Source organism: Pteropus medius, unplaced genomic scaffold (assembly GCF_902729225.1).
Source record: "Pteropus medius unplaced genomic scaffold, Ma_sr-lr_union100, whole genome shotgun sequence".
NCBI classification, from domain to species: domain Eukaryota; kingdom Metazoa; phylum Chordata; class Mammalia; order Chiroptera; family Pteropodidae; genus Pteropus; species Pteropus medius.
Genome location: NW_024346062.1, coordinates 15,225,111 through 15,244,361, shown reverse-complemented (window position 1 = coordinate 15,244,361; position 19,251 = coordinate 15,225,111). Strand labels below are relative to the sequence as shown.

General features: G+C 33.5%; 1 long non-coding RNA gene across 2 annotated transcripts in view; it reads right to left on the bottom strand.

Moving 5' to 3' along the window:
- Window positions 1-19,251, bottom strand: part of LOC120612575 (uncharacterized) — a 382,790-nt gene that overhangs the window by 7,384 nt on the left and 356,155 nt on the right. For both annotated transcript variants that reach the window (XR_005655495.1, XR_005655496.1), the window contains one exon: window positions 126-281. This is a non-coding gene — a long non-coding RNA (uncharacterized LOC120612575). The remainder of the gene's footprint in view (window positions 1-125; window positions 282-19,251) is intronic.

Here is a 19,251-nt window from a genome sequence, read left to right as displayed (position 1 = left end):
ACATGTGCAAAGACACTATTTCAAATATGGTCACATTCTGAGGTTTCAGTTGGACATGAATTTTGAAGGCACATTATTCAACCTAGTGCAGATAGCATATGGATCTGGCATCACCAGTTTGTTACCTTAATTGACGATGAAGTCTGTTCTCTGTGGACCACCTGCATGGTATCATCCCTCCAAAGGTGGCTAGTAGCAGGCAGTTTCCTTCTGACAAATTTCCCTAAAGGACAGTCTGTTTACCATGTTGTGTCACTTCAGATTTACAATATCTCAGATGTCTGAAACATATAAAAGTAATAACATAAATATTTTTCACCCTAATAAAAATATAATCATTTATTTATATCATTTTATATTTTAAAGGTATGAGAACGTGAATAACTATAGCTCAGTTTTTAATTATTCCATGGATTGATTTGTGACTTTGACATGTGATATAAAATAGCCATTTTTCCAAGGAGACAAAGCTCCAAAAAACTGAGGTCAACAAAATCTGCTTTTGTTTCAGATAATTAGACAATAAAAGAATTTTAACATCTGGTGCTATAACCATGACCTAGAATGATGAACCTAATGTTACATGGAAGGTAATCTTTTGTAGCCGAGAAAATTATTCTTTTCCCAAAAAATCACCAGAACAGTTGGATAAAGGGCATATATGGCTTGGATCAATTTTTTCATTCATCTTCCCAGCATCCTGGTGAGGGGCTAATTAGCCAAATGAGTTAATCTTGACAGTTTCAGACAAAGCACATCAGCATCTGTGGTTGACAGAAAGTATCCAGACTTTCCACACATCTATTGTTAATCTGGTTAACATTTTAATAATTTTCCCCTGCTAAAATGGCCTGGATAATTAACCACGATTTTGCTGTCAGTTTCATTTCTCAAATATCAGTCTCATCGGCCATTGGACTGTTTTTCTTTGATGGAAAATATCTGTTTCCTTGGGCAAATTATTACATTGGCAGGATAACAGCATCAAAAATAATAATTATAAATAAAAACACATAAATATTGAGAACGTGTCAAAAATGAATCAGAACTGGTTACTTTTTTGCTATTGTATTATATGAGTTCTTCATACATTTTGGATATTCACCTCTTATCAAACACGTGATTTGTAAATATTTTCTCTCATTCTATAGGTTGCCTGTTCATTTTGTTGTTTCTTTACTGTGCAGAAGCTTTATAGTTTGATGTGGTCCCACTTGTTTTTGATTTCGTTATTTGAACTTTTGATGTAATATCCAAAAATATATCTTAGAAATATATTGCCAAGACCAATGTCAAGGACCTTTTTCCCCTATGTTTTCTTCTAGGAGATTTATGGCTTCTGGTTTTATATTTAAGTCTTTAATCCATTTTAAGTTAGTTTTTATGAATGGTATAAGTTAATGGGCAAAGGACGTGAATAGATATTTTCTCGAAAATGATATTTAAATGAACAACAGGTACATGAAAAGGTGTTCAATATCACTAATCACCAAGAATATGCAAATCAAAACCACAGTGAGATATCATCTCACACTTGTCAGAATGACTGTTACCAAAAAGACATGAGATAAGTGCTGGTGAGGGTGTAGAGGAAAGAGACCCCTTGTTCACTGTTGGTGGGAATGTAAACTGGTGCAGCTGCTATGGAAAACAGTATGGAGGTTTCTCAAAAAATTAAAATTACGACTACTATATGATCCAATAATTCTACTTCTAGGTAAATACCTAAAGGAAATGAAATTACTATCTTGAAGCAATATCTGCACCCCCTTATTTATTGCAGCACTATTTACAATAGCCAAGATACTGAAATAATTTGTGTCCATTGACAAATGAATAGATAAAAAAGATAGAATGAGCTATGAGTTACATAGCTCATAAAAAAGATAGAATGAGTTACACACACACACACACACACACACACACACACAGAGAGAAATATTATTCAGCCTTAAAAAAGGAAACCCTGCCATTTGTGAAAACACATATGAACCTTGAGGGTATTATGCTATGGATATAAGTCATACAGAGAAAGACAGCTAATATAGCATCTCACTTATATATGGAATCTAAAAACACAGAAAAACCCATAAAAACAGAAAGCAGATTAGTAATTGCCAGGAGTTGGGGGCGAAGGGGGAGTGAAGGTGGTCAAAGGGTACAAACTTTTAGTTCAAGATGATAAGTTCTGGGGACGTAATGCATAGCATTGTGACTACAGTTAACAATATTGTATTGTATATTTGAAAGTTGCTAAGAGAGTAGATCTTAAAACTTCTCACTTATACAAAACAAATTGTGAGGTGATGGATGTGTTAACTAACCTTTCATGGTAATCGTTTCACAATATATACATATATCAAATCATGTTATATACCTTAAACTTACACAGTGTCATATGTCAAATATAACTCAATAAAGGTGAAAGAATGAGTCAGAATAAAAACAATAAAAATTTTAGCACAATTTAGACAACATAGCTCATTCTATAAATACGGGAAAGTGATGGCTGTTCCTGAGAGTAAACATACAGCTGGGTGACAGGAGGAATATAGTGATATATGCTTAGATTGAAACAGATGTCAGACGTCTGTCTATCTAAAATTGCCCTCGGCTCAACACTCCTCTTGGGATCCACTAAATGCTTCCTCAGTACTACAAATGAATAATTCATCACCTGGACTTCCTCTTACAGTCAACATGAAAATGGAAAGGTCTTTGAAAGTTCATTGGTTAGTGAATAATGACACTACTCACTAAGGCACCACTGAGTAAAACACATGTAAAGCACCAGCAGGTGACAACTAACTTAACCTAGTACAATAGAAATATAATGACAGCCACATAGGTAATTTTAGACTTTCTAGTATATACATTAAAAAACAGGAGAAATTAATTTTAAGAATAAAAATATTTAATCCAAAATATTACAAGATTATAATTTCAACAATCAATATAAAAATTATCAATGAGACACAGTACATTCTTCTTTTCCAGAAATCCTGTGTTAACTTATATTTACCACACACATCTACTCCAACTAGCCACATTTCAAGTACCCAGTAGCCATGTGTCCATATTAGAAAGTGCAGGCCTAACTTGTATTTACTCTAAGTTGTTGTTGGCTTGTGGGACTTGTGTACATTTTTGAATGGTGTACTTCATTTACACAGGTCTTGTGTTCTTTCTTAAGAAGAAAAATGGAAACAATACTAAAATGGATCTTTTGATTTATTTTTAGATGAATTTTCCTTTTTTGCTATGCTTAATCTGAGAAGGTGAGGATGAAAAGTGAATACCACAAATATCTAAAATATATATTCACAAAGCAATGACTTAAAAAACTATGAAATCATACAAACAATACAAATTGATTATTGATATTTTAAAATTCCCACTGAAAAGAAATGTGGATACTTTGACACAAATAGTAAATTATGCAATTAATAAATATAAAAATGTAAGATAAAAATAAGAAAATTTAAAGTTCTTTATTATTCCTGAAAATGTTCTGCAAGTTTTGACTTTCGCTGATGTTGTTGAAAAGTACTGACCTTCAGGAGATATCTTATTTTACTCCACTATTCAAAATAGCAACATATGACTTATAGGAAAGTACAAACTTAAACATGATGGATGCTTTGGATATGTGTAGAAAGAAAACACATATAAATTTTTACTGATCTTTAAGCCTTTTAATTCAGTTGTCTCAGAAAAAGCTTATTCTAGGTTTATATATCAAAAACACTGAAAGTCTCTAAATGAACTCACATATAAGAAGTCTGCAGTTATACCTATGAAAAGAGGCTCCAGCTTTTGCTACTTGCAGATTTTACTCATTCAACATGCACAGTTGCTTAATTTAGATCTCCATTTCTACTCATGTAAAATAAAACATAGAATGGCAAATAGATATTTTTTATTTGTAAAGCACAGTTCCAATAAAATTGGGAGAATTTTCAATATTTGCCTTAATAAAGAAAAATTTTAGTAAATAAGAAGGCAAAATATTTACATTAATTGGAGAAAAACTTTTAACAAACATTGGAAAACAATTCTAAGTTCAAAGAAAGTGGAAAACATTTTTATAACTATGAATTATTAATTAAATATGAAAATGTTTCATAGATACATTTTGTAAATGTCATTAAAATATATAATGAAGTTGTATTTTATATATGTTAATGCTGGTTTTGGCACATAGAGAACCCTTTTAAAATTAATATTGGTTTCTAATATTTGTTGCTATTTAGTTGTGTTCATTAAATAATTAATATTTAGTTGTATCACTGCTTTCATATATGCACATACATTAGTCACATTTATAATTTTATTATTACCAAATCTACTATCCCAAAGATTAATCCGTGACAACTGAAAAATGAGATCCTCTTGTTCTGTGTACCGGTTTCTAGGAAGCATGCACATGAAAGAGAACACACCTCTAGTCACAGTGCTAGTATCAGAGTTAAAACTAAATCCAATTCCATAATTTTATGAATACATAATACTAAAGTTACTTTTGACTTCACCTCCAATATAGCTAAAATAATATTTGTTATTGTAACATATCTTTCAGGCCAAGTTGCTCTTGACAGATATAGGAGAAAACAGAACTCCATGTCCTATCTAGGAAAACTCAACAATACTAAGTCTTTAAAAACAGGTTCTAGAGAATGTTATTCTTTTAAAGGAGAGAACATAACCTAAAAGGAGTAAGTATCTAACTCTGATACTAGCACTGTGACTAAAGGTATGTTCTCTCTCACATCCATGCTTCCTAGAAACCAATACACAGAACAGAATATTCTCAAGAGGATCTAATTTTTCAGTTGTCACAGATTAATCTTTGGGATAGTGGACTTGGTACTAATAAGATACCAAGATAACAAGATAAAACATTTCAGGAAATAGAGCCTTGAAAGGAGTTGACTGGTTCCCTCCTTATCAGCTCTTAAGTAGTATCGGGGAGACAATAAGTGTTTGAGTGTCTGAAATACATTTAATAATTACTCTAATTGTATTCACTCATGTAGCTCACCTATATACAAATATAAGTAAAAAGACTCAAAAGTTAAATGTTTATATTGAATTTATTTTTGTGATAATTTTCCCCTCCCAGCAACAACAGGTAGAAGTTCTTGGCATAGCAAAGAGTCCTAAATATACTTGCTTTGAACATCACACTTTATTTCCCTTGGTTTGTATTGGGGAATTTTAACAATATTTGCATGCATTAATTTCCATGGATATTTAGTAACTAAATAGTGCCTCCCAGAAGTCCATTGGTATTTTGGAAAATGTCACAAAATGGACTTAAATTTACTTGCTTGTCTTTGAATTACTATTGAAAAAATACTTATATAAAAAGCTCCCTTTCTTCTAGGCATACAGAGTTGAAAGGTATTTCTTAAAAAAGACTATACTATTTATTGCAAGAAGAAAGAAAAAAAAAAATGTTTTCTCATGTGTATTGCACAACTATGCCCAGCTTCAGTGTAGCCTAGTACTCTGCAGTCTGAAGATTCGATACATATTGGTTTCATTAAAATGAGGTCAAATTCAAGACTAGAATGCTATATTTTCTTTCTGGTATCACTCAACGGCCATATTTTTAGTTACAGCTAGGCTTTTTTAGTACTATGAAACACCCTAAGCATTGTAAATGAGACAGAGCATCTGTTCTCAAGGAGATTATAATCTAATTATACGTGAAATAATTGCTAAAACTAACTCTGAGTAATCCTGAAATTTCATAAAGATAAATAGGCAAACAATATTTTGGAGTTGTATCCTCTTGACCATCTCCAGTCTTAAGTTAATCAAGGAAAACATTTCTTTAGAGTAGAATATCATACCTTTAAAAATAGTATTAAACATTACAGATACTTCACAAAAAAATATTTTACTTATAAATAGCACTGCCATAGAAATAAAAATTATAATTTTGCTGGATTTAAAATGACTGTAGATCAACAAATATGGACAATGAGATCTCCATAGGAACTTAGATTTATAGTAATAAATTAAACATATTTATTTTATATGTTCTGAAACTTAGACAAAAAGTGTGAAAGATTTATGAAGCAAAATTAACCATTTTCTAGTAAATGATAATGTTCCCAAATTTGATACTTGATTTTATGAAACTTTATCACAGTTATAAAAATGAGTATGTCCAACAATTGTGAGTCTAGGTAGTGAATATATGGGTGTTCACTGCATAAACCTTTAAAATGTTCTGTACATTGGGAATTTCCTGATAAAATAATGAATAAAAAATAAATAAATCCATGTTTTACATTATGTACCATTCCTGATAATCAAAAAGATATGTACAAGATCTTGGGAGTTCTGGTCAAGATGGCAGAGTAGGTAAGTGCTGTGCTCACCTCCTCTCATGACTACCTCAAAATTACAATAAATTACAGAGCAATCAACCTGGAGAACCACCTGAAGACAACGGAAAAGAACTCCTATCACTAAGATATAAAGAAGAGGCCACATGGAGACCTGTAGAGGGGGCAGAGGCACGAAAGAGGCTGGTCCCATATCCATATGTGGTGGTTGAGAATCAGGAGGGATATCTTTGCTCTAGAGGTTCCTACCAAGGAGGGGCAACAAGGGGTCCCATCACTATACTGGGTTCCCCAGTCAAGGGATACAGTGCCTGGAAGAGCAGTTTCCACATCAGCTGTCAGTGAAGATCAGCAGTGTTGCCATCTGCCCCAGTGAAAAGGAGGGTTGCTAGAAACCCAGCCATATTTTTAAAGGGATTGTGCCTCATTCACTCACAGACAACCTTGAGTTTCAGTGAAGAGACAGCAATTCAAAAGGCACCAGAGACACATGAAGAGAAAGTGAATTGTGTGGCATTGGAGTAAGGGCCACCACTGTTCTTGTGTTGAGCCCTCCCCCTACACAACCTACGGGAGCAGGCAGTAGCCAAATCTGAATCTGCATTAACCTGATGAACACCACTCCATGAGACCCTTCTCCACCCAACTCACAAACTGTCCTTTGCTCTTTCAGAGGCTGTGCCTCATGGGCAGCCTTGGTCAAGCTGTAAGCTTTCTTAAAAACTATCCAAGGTCTGTGGCCCAAAGCAGGCAGTGGCTGGCCTCAGTGTGCTCTGTGCCTTTTGCTGAGTGGCCTTAGGTCCAGCAAGAGTGAAAGCCAGCCTCAGGTAGCACTGGGGCCTCACCCACTTGCCCCTGGGTCCAGCAGAGCAGCTTGCAACTGTGGAATTGCTTTATAGCTCCTATCAGGTGGCCCTAGGCTGGGGACAGACAGCAGCTAAACTCAGACTGCACTGGAGATCTTCTCAAGGGGCCTCAGAATCAACTCACCTGGTGACTTGCCTCAGACCACAACAGAGCACCACACAACTAATTCCACAAACTGTAAACCCAAAAAGTAGTCTCAGCAGGCACCAGAGCCACACTGAGGTGAATCTGCACCATGGAATCAGGCCTCACAGCCAGTAAGCCTGAGGGTCAACCTGAACCATTTACAGCAAACAGCAGTCAAGCCCCAACTATAACAGGAGGGCACACGCAATCTACACAAAACACATTCCTGGAGCACACAGCTCAGCTGATCAGGGAGACTGTATCACTGGGCCCCACAGGGCATGAGCTACATAAGGCCATCCTTCCAAGACTGGGAGACGTAGCAGATCTACTTAATACATGAAAACAATCACAGAGAAGCAGCCAAAATGAGTAAACAAAGAAACATGTTCCAAATGAAAGAAGAAGAGAAAATTCCAGAAAAAGAATGAAATAAAATGGAAGCGACCTACTCGATACAGAGTTCAAAATACTAGTTATAAGGATGCTCAGCGAACTTAGGGGAAGAACAGGTCAACTCAGTGAGAACTTCAATAGAGATAGTAAACATAAAAAAAGACATAGAAACCATTAAAAAACAGTCAAAAATGAAAAACACAATAACTGAAATAAACAATATGCTAGAAGGAATCACCAGCAGATTAAATGGAGCAGAGAATCGAATAAGTGATTTGAAAGCTATGGTAGCAGAAAACACCTAATCAGAACAGCAAAAAGAAAAAAAGGATAGTTTAAGGCACAGGTCCCCATCTGTGGCCTATTAGAAACCAGGCTGCACAGCAGGAGGTGAATAGTGGGCGAGTGAGTGAGCAAAGCTTCATCTGTATTTGCAGCTGCTCCCCAGTGCTAGCATCACTGCCTCAGCTCCACTTCAGATCATCAGACATTATATTCTCATAGGAGCACTGGTCCCTGGTGCCAAAAAGGTTAGGGACCTCTGGTTTAACGGACCTCTGGGACAACATCAAGCATATGAACATTTGCATCATAGGAGTACCAGAAAGAGAAGAGAATGCAAATGATTGAAAACTTATTTGAAGAATTAATGATAAAAAACTTCCCTAACCTAGAGAAGGGAATAGACATACAGACACAGGAAGCACAGAGAGTCTCAAATAAGAGGAACTCAAAGAAGCCCATGCCAAAACATATCATAATTAAAAATATCAAAGGTTAAAGACAAACAGAGAATCTTAAAAGCAGCAACAGAAAAGCAGTTAAATACCTAAAAGAAAGCTCCCATAAGACTTTCAGCTGACTTTTCAACAGAAACTTTGCAGGCCAAAAGAGATTGCCACAAAATATTCAAAGTGATTAAAAGCAAAAAATTACAACTGAAATTACATTAGCCAGCAAAGCAATCATTTAAAATCTGAGGAGAGATAGATTCCTAGACAAGAAAAAGTTAAAGGAATCTATCACCACCAAATCAGTATTACAAGAAATGTTAAAATGACTTCTTTAAGAATAGAAAAACAAAACAAAAAAAACATAAATATAAATAATAAAATGGTAATAAATACATACCTATCAATATTCACTTTAAATGTAAATGAATTAAATGCTTCAACCAAAAGACATAGGGTAGCTGAATGGATGAGAAAAGAAATTCCATACATATGCTGTCTATGAGAGACCCTCTTCAGATTGAAAGACACACCAGATTGAAAGTAAAGAGCTGAAAAAAGATATTACATGCAAATGGAAACAAAAAAGGTAAGGTAGCAATATGTATATCAGAGAAAAGACATTAAAACAAAGGCTATAACAAGAGACAAAGAAGAACACTACATAATGATAGATCAATGCAAATGACAAAGAGATCAAGGCAACGAGAAGATACAATTCTTGTAAACGTTTATGCATCCAATGCAGGAGCACCTACTTCATTAAACAAAAATTGACGGACATAAAGAGAAAGATTGACAATAATACAGTTATTGTAGGGGACTTTAACACCCACTGACATTAATGGATAGATCGTGTAGAGAGAAAATCAACAAGGAAACAGTGGCCTTAAATGACATATTAGACCAGATGGACTTAATTGACATTTTTAGAGCATTTCACCTGAAAGCAGCAGAATATATATTTTTTTCAAGCATACATGAAACGTTTTCTAGGATAGACCATATGTTAGTCCACAAAACAAGTTTCCATAAATTTAAGAAGTCTGAAATCATATCAAGCATCTTCTCCAACCACAATGGTATAAAACTAGAAATTACAAGAAAAAACTGAAAAAAAACACACAAATACATGGAGGCTAAGTAACATGCCACTAAACAATGACTGATTTAACGATGAGATCAACGAAGAAATCAAAACATATCTTGAGACAAATAAAAATGAAAACACTACAACCCCAAATCTATGGGATACAGCAAAAGCATTTCTGAGTGAAATTTCATAGCAATACAGGCCTACCTCCAGAAACAAAACAAAACTCAAACAATTTAACCTTACAATTAAAAGAACTACTAAAAGAAGAACAAATAAAGCCCAAATTGAGTAGAAGGGAGGAAATAATAAAGATCAGTGCAAAAAATAACATCAAAAACAATACAAGAAATCAATGAAATGAAGAGATAGTTCTTTAAAAAGAAAAACGAAATTGATAAACCTTTAACTTGACTCATCAAAAAAAGAGAGAACCCAAATAAATTAAATCAGAAATGAAAGAGGAAAAGAGACACCACAGAAATACAAAGGATTATAAGAAAATACTATGAACAATTATATGCCAACAAATTTGACAACTTGGAAGGAATAAATTCCTAGAAACATACAATCTTCCAAGAATGAGTCAAAAAGAAATAGGAAATGTGAACAGACTGATAACTACTAACAAAATCGAATCAGTAACCAAAGAACTCCCCACGAGCAAAATTCCTGGACCAGATAGTTTCACAGGTGAATTTTACCAAACATCCAAAAAAGAATTAATGCCTATGCTTCTCAAAAAATTCCAAAAATTTCAATAGAAGGGAAGGTTCCCAAACTGATTTTATGAGGCCAGCATTACCTTGATTCCAAAAGCAGACAAAAACACTACAAAAAAAAAAAAATTATAGTCCCATATCCCTGATGAACATAGATGCAAAATTCTTCAACAAAATATTAGCAAACCAAATTTAACAAGATGTTAAAAAGATCATACACCATGATTAAGTGGGATTTATTCCTGGGATGCAAGGTTGGTTTAATGTCCACAAATCAATTAACATCATGCATCACATAAGCAAAATGATGGATAAAAATCATATGATCATATCAATAGATACACAAAAAGGATTTGACAAAACCCAGCATCCATTTATAAGAAAAATTCTTAGCAAAGCAGGAATAGAAGAAACATATCTCAACATAATAAAGGCTGTCTATGACAACTCCATACAGAACATCATACTCAGTGGTGAAAATCTGCATTTTTCTTAAGATCAGGAACAAGAAATGATGTCCACTTTCACCACTTTTATTCAAAACACTATTGGGAGTTTTAGCTACAGGAATCAGACAAGAAAAAGAAATAAAAGGCATCCAAATTGGAAAGGAAGAAGAAAAACTGTCATTATTTGCAGATGACATGGCACTGTATATAGAGAACCCTAAAGATTCCACCAAAAACTACTAGAACTGATAAATTCAATAAAATACCAGGTTACAAAATTAATATTCAGAAATCAATTGTATTTTTATATACCAGTAATAAACTATAAGAAAGAGGAATTAAGAAAGCAATCCCATTTACAATTATATATATATTTTTAAAATTACCTAGTAATAAATTTAACCAAGGAAGCAGAAGACTTGTATTTAGAAAATTATAATACATTGGAAAAAGAAATTAAAGAAGATACAAATAAATGAAATCATATACCATGCTCATCGATAGGAAGAATTAACATTATTAAAATGTCCTTGTACCCAAATCCCTATCAAAACACCAATGGCATTTTTTACAGAATTAGAACAAATAATCCCAAAACACATATGGAACCACAAAGACCCCAAATAGCCAAAGCGATCTTGAGAAAGAACAATGTTGTAGATGTCACAATACCTCATATCAACTATACTACAAGCATATAGTAATCAAAACAACATGGTGCTGGCATAAAAACAGACATAGATCAATGGAACACAATAGAGAGTCCAGAAATAAGCCTATGCCTATACGATCAATTAATCTATAACGAAGAAGGCAAAAATACACAATGGGGTAAAGACATTCTATTCAATAAATGATGTTGGGAAAACTGCATAGATACATGCAAAAACTGAAATTAGACCACCTGCTTACAGCATATTCAAGAATAAACTCAAAATGGATTAGATTTAAATTGTAAGATCTGAAACCACAAAACTCCTAGAAGAAAACATAGGCAGTAAACCCTCTGACATTACCCTTAGTAGTATTTTTGTTAATAGATCTCCTTAGGCAAGCAAAACAAAAGAAAAAGTAAACAAATGGGACTACATCAAAATAAAAAGATTTTGAACGAAAAGATAACCTACTGAATGGAGAAGATATTCACCAATAATATATCCAATAATGTGTTACTATCCAAAATTTATAAAAAGCTCATACAACTTAACATTAAAAAAAAAACAAACAATTCAATTAAGAAATAGACATTTCTTCAAAGAGGACATTCAAATGGCCAACAGACATGAAAAAATGCTCAATGCGACTAATCATCAGAGAAATGTAAATTAAAACCACCATGAGATATCACCTCACACTTGTCAGAATGGCTATCATAAGTAAATCAATAAACAATAGTGTTGGCAAAGATGTGGAGAAAAGGTAACCCTTGTACACTGTTGGTGAGGTTGTAAATTGGTACGACCATTATGGAAAACAGTATGGAGGTTCCTTGAAACTTAAAAATAGCACTACGTTATGACTCAGCAATTCTACTTCTGGGTATTTACCCAAAGAAATCTAAAATACTAATTCAAAAAGATATATACACCCCTATGTTTATTGCAGCATTATTTACAATAGTAAAGATATAGAAGCAACCTAAGTGCCCATCAATAGATGATTAGATAAAAAGGATACGGTGCATGTATACAATGGAATACTATTCAGCCATAAAAAGAATGAAATCTTACCATTTGTGACAACATGAATTGACATAGAGGTCATTATGTTAAGTGAAAAAAGACAGAGAAAGACAAATACCATATGATTTCATTTATATGTGGAATCTAAAGAACAATATAAGCGAACAAAATAAAACAGGAACAGGCTCATAGATACAGAGAACAAACTGATGGTTGCCAGATGGGAGGTGGAGTTGGGGGCTGTGCAAAAAAGGTGAAGGGAATAAGAAGTATAATTGATAATTACATAATAGTCATGGGGATAGAAAGTGAAGCATAGGGAATATAGTCAATAATATTCTAATAACCATGTATTGTGCCAGGTGGGTACTAGACTTATCAGGGGGATCACTTTGTAAATTATATAAATGTCTGACAACTATGCTATATACCTAAAACTAATATAAAATAATATTGAATGTGAAAAATAAAAATAAAAATATAATAAAATATGAAATTGAAAATTAAGGGGAAAAAAGGTATATACGGAACCTTGTACTAAGTAATGGGAAAACTGAAAAATTAAGATAAGGTCTGCTGCTCAAAAAATTTACAATCTGTTGGAAGAAGTAATTTGCAAGAGATTGTACTAACGCCAAGAGAATTAAAAGGTGATAAATAATAGATGAAGACAAATATTTATCAGCCTCAAATGTAAACAAACAAACAAATATTTTTTTCTTCAAGGAAAGTCTCAGGGAAATAAAACTTAAGTTATATTTTTAGGGATAGTAAGGATTAGATAAATAGGTACGAGGGAACAATAGTGAGTGAACAAGGTCATAAGAAAAATTACGGACAGTCTAGAATTCTGTGTAGAATGGAAGATTCATAAGGAAGGAGGTTGCCTGGGAATATCAAAGTTTCTTGAAAACTATTCTTAATTGAATAGGAAATCACTGAGAAGAGAGGTGATAAAGAACAACTACTTTTTTCCCAGGAAGATTCTTTTATAGTAGGCATAGTTTTCCCTATGATACCACAGAGGTCACTGCAGAGACAAAGAGGCAGAGCTGAGGCACCAGAACACTGATAATCAGCAGCAGATGAAACAGATTAGCTAGGCAGGTGACATAGACACCAATCTGTAACTATCATATTTTGAATTGTACACTTACTATATGCTAGGTATCGTAGCAAGTTTAATCATTTAATAACTATATAATTAGATCTGCCTAAAGCATGTGCTGAAAGTTTTTATGATCACCACTTTGTGCATAAGGAAACTGTGGCATAAAAAGTCTAGATAATTTCCTAAAGTAAACAAGCCAGCAAATAATAGAGCTGAGATGAAAATCTAGAAAATGTCATTCCAAAACCCATTCCCTTTAACAATTATACAGAATCATAAAAATGAAAGTGATGGAGAAAGTGGAGTTGTAATTCATCTGAAGAGGATTGTCTTGAGTAGATGGGAACAACTTCTTTGATAAAACATGTTGGGTCAAGATGAGGCCTGAGGCACACCCAGGTAAAAAGTCACCAACTGACCTTCCAATTAATGTTAAACTGGTAAAAAATTGACTTGTTTTGTTATGCGGAACATGAAAGCTGGAACTGTCCTCAGTTCACCCTTTTTCCACATTTTCTCCATCTGAAAAGATAACAGGCAAATATTTCAAGAATATTTATTTAAAGGAGTCCCAACTTATTGGTATGCCTGTGGTGTCCACACGTCTCTGACGGGTTCAGTTAAGTACAATTTACTATGCATTACTGCATAAAAGTTAGCCATTCTCGCTGCATGCTCAGAACTATGAATTATTGCTACCATTTGGCAGCTAGAGATAGGAACTCGAGGGCTGCTGGGAATCAAGTTTAAACTCACAGAGAACCACATAGATTTTTCTCATTGCTAACAAAGAGCCAAAGCAAAGAGAATGAGAAAACTTTTACGTGGATCTATTCATTTCTCTGATCTGTGCTAATGTGAACATACTTCACCCACCTTTACTAATTTTACCTATCATGTGTATGTGATAACTCCTTTTCATACAAATTATCCATGAGCATTTTAATAATCAAGGAATTTTAGGATATACAGAGACATGCTATTTGGTTTGCCACCTCTCTGAGAATGCTCTATGTGTATCAGAAAAATTCGAGAAATTCTCCTGAAATATCTCTGAAGTTTCTCACTCATCGTCAGCAGGAACCAGAAAAGTTTTTGTAGACACAATCTAAAAGCAGAGATGAAATATTCCTAAGGATGGAGTCTTAATAATCTCATATGTCTATACCTTCGGGCCTGTATATGCTGATTAAAGAAAACAAGAGGCTACCTGGGGTATTAGAAACAAATATACCCGATTTGTAGCTTTTGCCAATTTCAAGCTACCACTATGGTCGATTTCTAGCTTGGAATGTGGTATCACTGAACTCAGAGCTGGGGAGTATTATGCGTAACTGGCTTTCATGATTGATACCACTGGGGTTTCGATATGTTCACCCTGGTGAACCACTGGCACAGAGAGAGGTCAATACTCCTGTACTCAGAGAGCAACTCTCCCCTGTGGAAAGGCCTGGGTGCAGTTGTGCCTGGTCTCTCTATAAGTACTGAGTCACTCAGAACTTTCTTGATTTGTGACTAAGCTTTAATCGCTACCTCTTAAAAATTGGTTAGGCTAACCACAGCATTTGATAAAATAAGAATCCAAGGAAACTTTCTAGGATATCTTAATCATATGTTTCCATTTTTTAAAAAAAAATATGTCTACATGAGCCATTAAATTATACTTAATTTTTAAATATGGAAAATTGAGAACAATTAGTGTAGAATTATTGGCAAAACTATACCATGTGAGTATAAAGTAAGACAAAGTGTGCCAGTCAGGTCTTGCTCAGAGGTAAATGGAAATAATTAAGAGCCATTCAATCCTTAGACCCGATTCAGGCTTAAAATTGAGGGCAACAAAGACTCAGCACCAGGGATGGAGCACTGAATATTATTTCCAGGATTGTCTCATGAGTAGGGCTAATGCCTTAAATATAATACTCATGAACCTTAAGGGGCCATCTGGTAGGATTAATTAATCCAGAGTTTACATCTGACAGTAATCAAAAATCACCAAGCCAAAGAGATATAAGTTGGAATTTAACTGTAGTAAAGAAAGGAGAAAGAGGAAGGAAATCGAGGTTATTTGTAGAGAGGAGACATTTAAAAGGTCCAATTCTTTCAGAGGAATTTAAAAATCTCTAAATTAGAGTTTGTTTTGTTTTGATTTGTTCCGTTTTGTTTTTCATGCAAAGACCACAAACTGGCTCCAAGTACTCAAGGAAGCACACAAATTAAAGCTGACACAGTTGACTTCTCAGGCTATAGATGGGGCTGGGTCCATAACTTGTACTGTGAATGAGGATATCCTGTGCATTTGGGAAATTAGGAATATAATGTCTAGGAAGATTTAAAAAAAAGTATTCTAATTAGTAAATGACACCTCTGCTAAGAAGAAAGGGGTCATGTTGTTGAGTTTTTATATTACATTCAGCATTTTTAGTTTCTCAATCTAGAAAGTTATATGCATCACTTGTGCTAAGAAGGAAAGAGAAGCTCAGAGAAGTTAAGTAAATATCTCAAAGCTACACAGCCTATCTGCCCATTGCTAAAGCCTATGCACCCCCTACAAACCTATTATATAGTAAAACTGCAAGGACTGGCTCTGGACAGAGAGAAAAGAAATCTTTATAATTCATAGAGATTGGAATGAAGGATCATTGCTTAAGAATTTGATGAATGAAATAAATGAATACCAAAGCTTCTGCTATTTCTTCACTGAAGTTAAGGATGAGGATCCAAAATAATCATCTGTTTAGCAAAGCATCTTAATCCATCAATTTTGGACAATGTAAAAATAGATCCTGAGGTTAGGGTGGGTGAGGTGAAGAGGTAGACAACTCTACATAAGAAACAAACAGGATTCAAGAGCTTGGAGGAGAGATTTCTGGAGAGAAAGTTATAAAGAAACAAGAAAATTGAAGAGTTAGGGCCTAAGAACAGAAATTTCCCACAGCTAGAAATGCCCAATGGCCTTTTAGGGCAGTGATGTTTAATACTCTATTTTATATTTTTCACTTGTAATCCTGTTTGTTACTCCCAAACCAATTGTCAATAGTAGTCCATTAAAAATAGCTTTGTTTTAATGAAATGGTGGGGAAACGAAAAGTGTTCAGGCTGGATTATTTGAAGGACTCAGAAAAATCATTTTAAGGAGCAGTGAGAATAACATAGGAAGCAGGTCACAGACTGACAAGGATGAGGTGAGCTCCTTTGAAACTCACATAAATATTAGATGAGACTTCCCATAGTAAGCGGCTAGGGATTCAAGGCATCACCTTCGAACAATAAAGCAAATAATGAGAACTGGAGAACACTGAGATATTTGGGCTACATAAGAAAAATGCCAATCTAAGATTATTCTCAGTGTTGGAAGAGAATCTCTGAAAGATAGAATTAATTTTACCTGTTCTGGGCAGCAGCTCAATTACTGATTGGGCCGATGCTGTTTCCTATGGTGTCTTGTTTGCTAGTCTGTAGAACTGAGATCTTGAGAGAACTGCCTTTATGATAAATTCCACATCTCATACATTAAAATGTTTCCAGTCAGAAATCTATAATATCTTCCATAAAGGTTTCACAATGTGCTATTTCAGAAATGGATGTGAAAGTGATAACAAAGATACAAAGTTACAGTACTCCTTTTGCCAGGAAAAGGAAATTCTTAAAAATACTGACTATGGATGTTTCTGAGTATTGCTCATGGAAGCACTGAGGAAAATGGATTTTAAAGTCTAAAAACCAAAACTGTTCTGTAATATGTTTTTTCAAAATCTCTGCCTGTTAAATAAAAGAAATTATATAAAAATAGAAAGATTATTTAGCAAGAGAGTGGATGGTTTTTATTGATCAAGCCTATCTTTTTTGGAACACACCCAGGGCAAACTTCTGATTGCATTAATGACTGATCCAATAAAATTAATACACTGCTGTAAGTCACATGAAGCACAGGTCCAAAGACAGATGGTTGAATATATTTGTAGAACCACGTTGACAAACTACAGATAAAGACCTAATGAAAACTATTAAAATAATTCATATGAGTCAAACATCTGCTCTTTTACAGCTACAGCAATAAGTAACAGAACAGCAATGAAATCAATTTTGCCCCCCAAATAATCGTTGCATTGTTTAAATTTTGACATTAACCATATGCTTGAAGAAAGACTCAATTTAAAAAAAATTTAGGATTATCCCTTTTTAAATTTTTTTTAAATAAAAGAATAAGAGCATAAAGCAGTAGCTAATTTTTCTCATCTATATACTTCCCAAATATTCACAATGCTGTATTTTACACACTTTATCCACAAAGCAATAATAGTTTTATCTTATCACTTTAAAAACATTCCACCTTCACAGTCCACTTTACCACCCATGTAGTTGACGTGCATATACCAGTGTCTATTTGTGGATATCAGGTTGGTCTATTTGATCAAAGATAAAGGATAAGTTGTTTAAAATTATAAATGAATTCAAGAGCAATATATATTTTTAAAAAAAGATAAAAATTTCAGGTAATTATATGTATGCACAGTCTTATCTCTTTCACACTCTAAAATCCCTATTAATTTATATGAATTTAAAAGTATACAGAAAGAATGTTTCATTACAAACATTGAGTGCAACTGAAATCAAATACGGAATATATTTTATCAAATATATTTTCATTTTCTATGATAAATATAAATCTGGATAAGAATAATTGGGAGTATATTGAGACAACTTATGACATCTATTATGTAGTTCTTTCATTATTCACGCCTCATGACACCTACGATCTCTATTCTATCAAATATTGAGGGTCAGATATTAAACTGCATAGCTAAAGTTTTCAATTAAAATATGTTTTAGTTCAGTTAAGACCAATTAGCAAAATTCTCAGTGATTATCAAAAGCTTTTCAGTTTTAGTAATGACTAAAATTTAGCTAACTCTCTTTCCATATTGCTAATAAATTTCAAAATGGCAAAATAACATATATATTCTGCCTATTAACCCAATGAAAAACAATGTTTATAAATAACTGTTTTCCAAGGGTGTTAAATTCTGCTTAATATTTTTCTGAACTATCATCAGTTCACTAGAGTTAATTTTGTGATATAATATTTTGAAAATAAAACTTTGGTAGAAATCTAAATAAGTTAATAATTAAGGATAATTAATTAAGAATGTGTAGGAAATTGTTTCTTCCAAATAATGTTAATATCGTTTTACAGGGAGAACAACTTCCTGACACAGCTTAAGAGTACATGTAACAAAATGCAGAGTCACATGTTTGAAAGCAATATTTTGAAAATAAATCAACAGCTCTCATTCCATTGGTTAGTCATTTTTCTCATATTATAAATTTCATATAAAGATTGGGATCATAAATAACTGAAGAGAACATTGAAATTGATTTTTTAGACCACTTTGCTTAAACATATTTTCCTCTGAATATAAAACAAAAAAAAAAAATTCAAAATCTTGCTATTTACCATTGGTATGAACCTGCACTAAAAAGGTGAGGAAAACTAAAAGTTAATCTTTACATAAAATGAATATTTAAACAGCTTGAACATTCAACCAATTTTAAATTGTTATATTTTAATTATTTTTAAATATACCAGGATTTTTCTGCATTTTATAGAAAGAATTACATTTAGAATAACTTTAGAGTTATAATATATTATTTTATTCCTTTTTAATTCAAATTAGACATCTTTCTAAAGTGTGACTAATCTTGTAAAGAAAT